Here is a 10551-nt window from a genome sequence, read left to right as displayed (position 1 = left end):
TCACTGCCCACCTTGTTCACTTATGTGGTTCATTACACTTTGTGGGCCAAGCTCACCATGTGTGGAGGCCTCACTTTCACTCAACCTAAACCTGAGTTAACAAGTTACCTGTAAGGCAAAGAAGTCAAGCAATAGTTTGTGCCCTGCTGTAGCTCTCTTTTCTCTCCCATTTGCAGCCAGCACACGTGAACCCCTCTCCATAAACAGAACCTCTGCACTTTTGAGAAAGACCATGCTCCAGTTCATGCCCTTCAAGCAGAGCATGAGGCCAAATAGACAGCTACCTGTCTCCTCAGCAGATAGCCCAAACAGGACTCAACAAATGGTTGACCATTGACCAGACAGTCAACCCAAGCTACAGCCCACAGTGGGAAAGAAGAGGTGGGAGATCTTGGCACGTGTAGGGCTGATTCTGAGCCTGCTTCAGCATCTGGCACAGAGGGTTCAGTGCCCTACAGTTGCCTGTCAGATCTAAGAGGGCAGTGCCTGCTCATGGATCGAGATTCGGAAATGCTGAATAACACATCTGAGGGCACTGATGTGTTGAGCAGGACACATCCCACTTTGCCAGCTTGCCTTTGTTGGAGATACTCTTCCTCTGAGCTCAAACACAGGCTACCACTCTGTCCTATCCATGACCTGCCTGTGTTGGCACTACTCTCATCGTCTTCAAAGTATTCTTTATTCGAGAAGTTACCCTTTCCAATTCCATCCCCTTCTCATCGTCTCTTCCATTACATTACCCTTTTCCCCATTTGGTTTTCGTTTCTCCTTGACATGCCCATGATATGCCGACACTGACTTCTTGATCTTTCACAGTGACTAACACTTCCATTTTGCCAACCGCTCTGAATCATTCTGGCTGGTTCAGCACATATTGACAGAACTGACACACATCATTATTCTTGGACGCAAAGTTATAGGAAGGAATTGTGTCCCCTCAGGTTGCTTTTCTAGTTGCCATTTTTGGCTACAGGATCACCCAGAATTTGCATGAAAAAAAAAAAAAAATCCAGTAGCCTATGTGTTGTGGGTGTGTTACAGTTTTCAGTAATTTTATCAGCATGATTGCTGTATCTTTCCATCTGTGAAGCGAGATGCCCTTGGCTTATATATTTGTCATCCACTCTACTAAGATTTTAGAAGCTCCTCTGAAAATCCAGGCAACACAAGTTCAGGATTTTCTGTTGCTAAACAAAGCCTGCCGTGGCTAACCACAGACCTCAAGAAGACCCTGGAATCCCATCTCCTCAGAAAGAGAAGACACCTGCTTTTTGGGTTCCTTCACTACAGAAACATAATTCAATCATAAAGGCCAAAATGTCCATGGTTTTGATCTTGGGGCAAGAGAATTATCAGGAAGCAAGAGGCAAGACTCCACACAGTGCAGATGAGTAGTAAGTGTACTTGTGTTACAACGTTTTGCCAGTACAGAAGCCAAATGTTCAACTAAAATGAAGTTTCATGGATGCAAAGCTAAAGAAGCTGTTACTGTAGGTAGCACACACAGTCCATGACCGGTTCCTCTTGCTCCAGCTTCATTAAGGCAGCCCGGCTTTTCCCATTTCCAACGCCTGCTTTCTGTTGCTCAGAACTTTTGCCAAACTGTAATTGTTTGGACAAGGATTTTGTGGGACAAATGTCTCTCTCCAGCTGAGATTTTGTGTAAAGTTTCAGATGAAACAGTTCTGTGGTTTTTCAGGAATGAGCGGAGGAGAAAAATACGTTGGTTTGCCAGATTAAAAAAAGTTTTGGAGTGTTAGAAAATGATCAAGGAGATACCTATCCCAGGAAAATCCACCTGAACATGGTTAGGTAAACGCCTTTGAAAAGTCTTTTTTTCCTTGTGTTCAGTGAGATTTATGGCAAATTGGCAGGCATGTTCTGCGAACACGAATGAGTCTGTCTCAGCCCTCCACTGCTCCTAAATGTGAACAGCATGTGCTCTACAGCCTGCTCCTGCAGCACATGGGACATATGTTGGGAATATAGGAGCTCAAGACAACTTTCTTGGCCAGTGCCAAGTATGATATGGGCAAGAGCTGACATGAGTAGCAGGAGTCTATCTGCCTCTTCCCAAGGCACCACAGAGGGGTGAGATACATGTGTCTCATATAGGAGGACCAAAGGGGTAAGGAGGTTAGGAGAAAGGAAAGAGAGGGAAGACGAGCCAGGCAGAATAGGAGCAGGTAATAGGAGAGACTGGGACAAAAATCAGGAGCTTAAACCTTGGCATTTGGTGTCCTGACAGGGTCATCTGCTTGAGCTCTACCTGCCACTCCAGGAGGGCACAGGTCTTCTGCAGACCGACCATCATTTCTGGAGATGTCAGGGGGCACCTCAAATGACTCCAAATGCTGATGTTTGGGCAGCTCAGTCCTTCTCTAGGAGTGAACATCTCAGGTGGATGAGGTAGAAAGTTGGTACGCCTCGCTGTAGCCTCGCCCTTGATGTAGATCATTTTGAGACCAGCACCTCAAGGCGTGCTGTATCAGTTTTGACATAGTCTGGTGTCTCTCTGCAAAGGACCGCACGGGCAACCTTACTTCTGGTGTTCCTAAATTGGGACAATCTGTCCTGCAAGGTCATTTGCTGTGCGTGCTGTAGGCCGGTAGTGTTTGTGTCACTGGAGGAAATACAGAATCATAGACTCAGAGAATGGTTTGGGTTGGAAGGGACCTTCAAGGTCATCTAGTTCCAACCCCCCTGCCATGGGCAGGGATACCTTCCACTAGATCAGGTTGCTCAAAGCATCATCCCACTTGGCCTTGAATACCTCCAGGGATGGGGCATCCACAGCTCCTCTGGAATGGTGGAATAATAGGACTGGAAGCCCTTAATATACATGTTACTTAATTTTCCTTCCAAATTACCCTGATTTAACAAGTTCTAGGGTTAATAATGAAAAGTGAATACAGACATTCTGGCAAAGAGCATGATAGGATTTTGAACATCGCTCAGGAGTTGAAGCCACAGCTTTCAGGCTTCTCTGGAAGAGTAATTCAACACCAGCCAATTTCATGAGTCAGCTCCTCCGTTAGTGTCAATTGGTTGGCTCCAGTGACTGGCTTGGCCCCGTGATTCCGTGGAAATCGACATGTAATGCCTGTTTTTCATGAACTTAAACATGACAAAGGGGAAGTGAAACCTGACAGTCGGAAAAAAACATTCCAGGCTCAGTTCAGGCAAGAGCCTGACATTTGCAAAACGGTGCGGTATTTTATTTAACACATCAGAGAAGTATCAAATATTATTAATCACCTTATTCCATGACTGCAGAGGAAGCTGGAGCAATGAGAGGTTACAATCACTGAAGAGGAGGAGAAAGTGCTGAACCACCGTTTCTGATATAATGAACCTTCAAAGTGTTGTTCCACAGGAAAGTCACAGCAGTACCAACGAAACGTGGCCTTGTTTCATCTCCTGGAAACAACAGACATGTTTCTTCCCCTGAAACATTTGAAATTCCTTGCTTTGTAATTTTTAGACCTTTTACTATCACTAAGTGAATCTGAAGTCTAAGGAATTCACTAAGGGAATCTGAAGTCTAAGGGAAGGCACAAAATAAACCTAATCTTACTAGCAGGGACTGAAAGGTTGCAGAGGGAGTTGGGTCCTGACCTGCTGGGAGAGGGATGCACACTGGCTAACTTTGGGCAATTAAATGGGAGCTCAAATCTCACTATTCAGCCGGTGGGAAAAGCTACTGATCCCAGATGGCAATTTAAAATGCCCAAATTTGAGACTGAACTCACTGTTTTGTTGATTTTTTTATCATGAGATCGTGATTTTCCCTATCACCTAAACTGAGTAGTCAGAGCTCACTGCAGCTCAACATCCTTTCTGGCGTAGCCAGGCTCAGGGGATGAAGAAGAGGAGAGGGTTAGGTCAGTGACTGCCCAGGGTTCACCTTGAGATGGAGCTGGGATGGACCCAGAAAGTGGGAGAGATCGGATTTGGGACCTCCAGAAGTTTTCCCAGTTAAAATATAACCTCAGTTAGGTGCGTAGGTACTGTCTAATCTAGATTCTTGCAATCGTGATGGTCAGAGACAAGTGTGAGAATTTCCTCGACACCCGAAAGCAGAAAGCAAATTTGAAAAAAAGAAGAAATCAAACCTTTTTCTCTCTACACAGATCTAGCAATCGGGGGAAGTCACCTTTGTGCGTTCTGAATGCTTTAGGTCCACAGTTCTGACCGCATCCTCATCTCTGGGTATTTCTCCTGGCTGTATGGGAGAGGAATGCTTATTTTTCACAGGAACTCATTGATTTGACGATTTTTCCTAAGCAGAGGTTTAAAGGGTCAGCACTGAAGGAGGTGACCTAGCTTTAGAGATGCCTCCAGTCAGGAACATCCCGTTTTATTTTTATTTCTCTATTGCCCCACAATTCCTTGAAGCAGACTCGGCTCCTTCTGCTTATTTTTAGTTGTGAACTGAAGCAGCGAAGGAGAAATCAGCGTGAGCTGAGCGTGCACCTGCCATCACTAGCTGTCATGACACCAGAGACGCCGTGTTCGTCCCTTGCCTTGCACCCGCCATCATCCCCAGCAATTACATCCCTCTTTCCAGTAAAAAAAAGAAAAAAAGAAAACTGAAAACCAGGAAGTTTACAACATCAACCGGCTACGGCACTCTTCCTGCCATCGTTAAATTAGCATCAGGTTCTCCTGTCAGGGGTTTCTATGGAGACGTTGCACTGTCCTGGCAGGCGGTTTATGCTTCGTGCCAGTTATATTTATCTGGCTTTGTCGATGAACCAGAGTTGGCCAAGCCCAGCTCTGTCCGTTGGGAGTAACGCAGGATTCCCAATGGCTCCCTCCAGCAGAGCTCTGAGCGCCAAACAAGGAGGCACGCCATTGTTTTCTACTAGGGCTTCCTTGTAGGGTTTATTTAATCCTTCACAGCTGTTCTGCAAAGAGAGGGGAGTCCTTTTAGCATGCCAGAACAGCTGGCTGCAAACCTGTCTCATAGCGGAGTTGTGTCTGGTCCCGTGCTGGATAGGTGGGGCCTGCGGGAATAAGGGATGCTACAGAGCCCGTGACGTCAGATGTATTATTTGGGATGGTTGTGAACACGTGCCATAGACTGCAAGTGGGATATCCCTGCTCCAGGACAACCTGTGTGCTTTGTGAATGGCACACTCCATTAGCGACTGCCTGCAAACCACCCTGCTACATCCCAATTTTATATCATAGAATCACAGAATCATGGAATGGTTTGGGTTGGAAGGGACCTCAAAGATCATCTAGTTCCAACTCCCCTGACATGGGCAGGGACACCTTCCACTACGCCAGGTTGCTTAAAGCCTCATCCAACTTGGCCTTGAACACTTCCAGGGATGGGGCAGCCACAACTCCTCTGGGCAACCTCTTCCAGTGCCTCACCACCCTCAATGTAAAAAATTTCTTCCATATATCTAATTGAAATCTCCCCTCTTTCAGTTTAAAGCCATTGCCACTTGTCCTGTCACTACGCACCCTTATCAAAAGCCCCTCTCCAGCTTTCTTGTAGTCCCTTTAGGCATTAGAAGGCTGCTGGAAGGTCTCCCCAGAGCCTTCTCTTCTCCAGGCTGAACAACCCCAACTCTCTCAGCCTGTCTGCATAGCAGAGGTGCTCCAGCCCTCGGATCATCTTCGTGGCCTCCTCTGGACCCGCTCCAATAGCTCCGTGTCTTTCTTATGTTGGGGGCCCCAGAGCTGAACGCAGCACTGCAGGTGAGGTCTCAGGAGAGCAGAGCAGAGGGGCAGAATCCCCTCCCTTGACCTGCTGGCCACGCTGCTTTGGGTGCAGCCCAGGACGCGGTTGGCTTTCTGGGCTGCCAGTGCACATTGCTGGCTGATGTTGAGCTTCTCATCAACCACCACCCCTAAGTCAAAGAAAAGACCCTTCTGTTAACTTCAGAGAGGAGCTGAATTCGAAGAGTAAATATTCTCACTGATGTGTGACATTGGGATGATTGATATGTTTATAGGAAAGTTTCAACCTTGTCCCTCATTTTCCAGCTAAGACTAATGCTCATATAGAGCATCTTCACTGCATTGTTTAACAATCTGATCCCAGCTCCAGCTGATCCTAGCAAAAAGGTGATGTACAGCCCAGAAAACATGGGCCAGCTGCTGGCATGGTTTTCTCATCTGTGCTCTGCACCTGTAAATTTCTGGAAGCATGTTGTTCTCCTGGAAGGAGCATCTCTGGCCTGTGCCTTGTGCTCGAGGTTCTGCTCTGAGCCTGATGGAGACAAGATGCATCAACTCTTTCACGTACTGGGCTCATGCAGAAACAGCATTGACCCAGTTGAGTGTTTGAGTGCAAATATAGCCAGACGTGATGCAGCCAGTTTATTCCCTTCAACACATTCTGGTACACCTTAGCCACAGTAGTCCACGTTGTTCCTAGGACAAACCTTGGATTGGAGAATTACCCTCTTCTTAGGAACAAACCGGACTCGAACATGTCACTGAACTGAATAATCCACCAAAGTCCAGATGCTGCCGAGTGTGTGACCTCAGCAGGAGATGCTGGACTGTCATGAAACAATCCAAGAAGGTTTCCTTCCTCCTGCACCATAGTGATGGGATGATGTCCTGGAGCAGGAACGTAGAGTTGGTCACTCTAGAAAACCAATCTAGCCACGTACTTCATCCCCTTGACAGTGGCCACGGATGGATGCCTGGAGGAAGGTATAAGGAGGCATCCATCTGCACTCAGATTCCCTTGGTAAGTCCTTCCAGATTCTGGCAATCTGTAGCAATTGGCTCCAAAATGCAGCTTAAGACGTTTTTAAGAGCAGGTAAAATTCGCTTTCTCCCGTGGTATTTTGGGGTAAAAACATGCACTCTAGCATATACATTCTAGAGTGACACTTTTCCCACTTGTGACTTTGAGCAGCCTGATTCCTGCAAGTGAGACGGCAAATTCTGCTCCTCTCGTAGCTGAACTACATTAACAGATATAACTTGTATTAATTTACATACCATACTATATTTAATAGTTTTCCTAATTATATGCTGAGAGACCAGAGCAGTTAATTTCGAAGAGTTCCGTGAATTTCCACACACTCCCAACCTTTGGCATGAATATCATTAAGTTTTATTAACATAATTAATACTAATGACAAAAAAAAGGACTGCTATCATTTCACTTTTGTATTTCGGATATGAGTCGAGATCACGATGCTGTAACCACAAGCAACGAATCAGAACTTGATCGATGGATTTGCCTTCGTTAGCAGCTGATGGTGACAGCCTTTAAATTTACTTGGGAGCAAGAATTGATGGCAGAGAAAGCTGACTTTGGAGGCTGATGGTTTTATTTCATGGAGAGGAGAGTTAATAAATCTTCGTGCTGCTCTGATTAATGATTCTGGAGAGCGTCTCTCTCCGAATTCTTGGAAACTTTCCTGAAAAGGAGCAGTGAGCTGGTCAAGGAAGCAAATAACACTCACAAATGAAAAGCTGTGGGATAAATTCATCTCCGTGCCGGCACCGGGCCAAGTGTGTGTGTCCCCCCTCTCTTTGCAATCAGAGGGTAAGTAATTAAGCACGATTCAAGGGCACGATTTGCAGTCAGTGGTTAGAAAGTAACAGGGGCTGCAAGGAGCATGGATTTTGCTCCAGTCTCCGCAACAGCCTCTCTGCAACATCCTTGGTCAACTCACTCAGTTTGCGCCGGTGCGTACAAAAATAACCCTTTTAACTCCGAAACTCTCCAAGAACCCCCTTGCCCGTTCCCAGGGTTGACCCCAATTCCCATTAATCCCTGTAGGCATTGAGAAAACAGGTCTCGAAACCAGCTGGCTGCCTGGGGAGGGAGGGATAGGTGGAAGCAAAGCAACCTCCAGACTTCATTCCTTTTCCCAGGCGAGGAAACACGCTCCTCCCTCTCCAGCCAGCTTAGCTTTCCTTATCTGTCCTTCCCAAAAGGGATTTTATTCTAATGGTTTGTTAATGAACGCCTTTATCTGATTGCAAGGCAGCTCTTTCGGGTAAAGGGGCCAATGCGCGTTTGCATCTCACTCGGAGTGTGCATCCCGGCATAATTCCGCGTATCGCTTGCGAAGCCGGAGCCCCAAGGCTGCCGGGTGCCAGGCGAGACTCTGCTTGCCCGAAACGAAACCTGCCTGGGCTGCGGGACCATGGTGAGTCAAGCAGAAGAGAAGACAACCAACCTTCTTGGTTTTCATCTGCGATAGGGACTGAGATGTCCTGCAGCCTCATGAGGATGGAGCCTAACGATGCTCGGGGCTCCTTTCGGAGCTCGAGCTCCTGTTCAAAGCCCCTTCCTGGAAACTACAAAAATAAAAGGTCCAGATGTTTTGCTTCAGGCTTTTTCTAAATTAAACAGACCAACAATTTGGTTTAAAGAAGGCTTTATTTTAAAACAGACATCATTTTTTTAGGGGTGATTAAAACTGGTGTGAGAATGAGTGGAGAAACGCCGATTTTGGGCTCGGTGAATGATTTCATTCAAACTGGGAGGCAGGTTTGCTTGGGAGTGTTTGCAGCTTCCCAGTCAGCACATCAAAGCAGACAGACTCTGAGAAAAAAATGTGAATTTGGAAAGAAGTTGAGAAAATTGTCCCCTCCTGCTTTATTACTTTATTGCAGCCAAATCGCTGTGTTCCTGGCAGCCCCGGCTTCAGCCCCGTGCTTATACCGAGCCCAATTAATCTGCGCACCCCTGACCGACACGTGCAAAAGCACGTGCTAAAAATATTGTGATTAGGATGGGGAGATGAAGGAGAGAATTAGAAACACCACTTCTCCCCTCCGTCGACTTCTCCGAGAGCTGGCAGCGTTAGCCTTTAGCATTGGGTTTGATTTTATCATTCAGGGGGCAGGGGGGAGCAGGAGACAAGATTATTCCTGACTATAACCTATTTTTAGGAAGTGATGTGATCGCGGGCGCTGCAGCGACCTCTCTGCTTTGCCAAGACGCTCTGCCGTCCCCGTGTGCAGTCACTGCCGGGCTGGAATTCCCCCTGGGCTAAACTGCAGGTAGCAGCCAAATTTGAGGCTTTTTACCCCAAAACTCAGCCACTCGTGATAAAAAAGCGAGGATGCGGGAGAAGCGACACAGGGAGAGCTGTTATCGCTGGCTGAGCACCCGGAGAATATGGTGATGAGCAGCAACATAAAACCCGGAGTGAGATAGCCATCCGCCCCGACCTCCCGCTGCGCCCGGGCTCTGAAATTCCAGCCACCAATTCCTGGTAATTAAAGCAAAAAAGGAAAAAAAACCTTTCGGGAGGCATTTCATAGAGCCTTACGTGCTGGTTAAATCAGCTGAGGCCACCTGGGCATGCCCGAGGAAAGATGCTCTCGGGCAAAGATCCTCCAAGCATCCCTTCGCCGCTGTCCCGGGGCTGGCGGTGAGGTTGGCAGGTGGTGGTGAGCTCCTTCTTGACCTCTCCGGGTTGTCTCCTCTGTCACACGAGCATCCTCTCCCCGCGCCAGGAATAGGTATGCAGTGGAGACAGCCCTGCTGGTCGCGTGCCAGTTGCCATGGAAACACGGAGCGATGGATTCTAGAAGTTTTCCTGGAAGGGGAGATGATTGGAGGGATCGAAAAGGGAGATGGAGGGCAAAGGGATGAGATCCAATGCTGGTCTGTGACCCATCGACGTGTTATCTCTGATGGCCATCCCAGGAGAAGTCACTGCTGAGTGCCATCGTGCCATCCATCCCCCCTGCAAAATCTGTTGCCGGCTTCAAAATTTTGGGATGCCGCTCCCTTCGCCATCTCAGAGGGCTGGAGGAGGGATGTTTGGGGTGGTTTATAAAAGAATCTGGGCTTTGCAGTTGTCTTTTGGTGTGTTTTTTGATGGGGGTGGTTTAAAGGAGATGCTGTGCAGACAGGTGATGGGAGTCATGAAAGGTAATTCAGGGGTTTGTGTGGAGCACGGGGTGATACCGGCAGCTCCCATGCACCCAAACGGCAGCTTGTGAACCATGGGTGCTTGTAGGGCAGCTGCCCCTTTGGGTGCCCACCTCTGCCCCTGCCCCTAACACCATGGGGGAAAGCAACAACACTTCCCAGAGGGATTCTTTTAAAATACCCGATTCCACCTGCTGCTCAGCCCCTTCTGCAGAGCAAACCTGAACAACAAGCAGAAAATCCAAGGGGCACCATTGGCCATAAGAGATGGAAATGCTGGGGAGCAAGGGGAGGTGGGCAGCGCTGCAGGGTTGTTGCGTTTTCCCCAGCTTCCAGGCAAAAAACACTTTTGAGTCACAGAAACATCTTAAATATCAAAGACCAGTGGCTCAGAGTCAACAGAGCCACTTTCTTGCCCTAGAATCATAGATTCACAGAATGGTTTGAGTTGGAAGGGACCATAAAGAGCATCTAGTTCCAACCCCTCTGCCATGGCCAGAGACACCTTCCACTACACCAGGTTGCTCAAAGCCTCATCCAGCCTGGCCTTGAACACTTCCAGAGATGGAGCAGCCACAGCTTCTCTGGGCAACTTGTTCCAGTGCCTCACCACCATCATTGTAAAAATGAGAGAAGCCCTTGGAAGAGGTTAGCATTACCAGCAGGGAATT

The sequence above is a fragment of the Tauraco erythrolophus genome, chromosome 5, assembly GCF_009769465.1.
Source record: "Tauraco erythrolophus isolate bTauEry1 chromosome 5, bTauEry1.pri, whole genome shotgun sequence".
Taxonomy (NCBI): domain Eukaryota; kingdom Metazoa; phylum Chordata; class Aves; order Musophagiformes; family Musophagidae; genus Tauraco; species Tauraco erythrolophus.
This window is presented reverse-complemented; position numbering follows the sequence as displayed.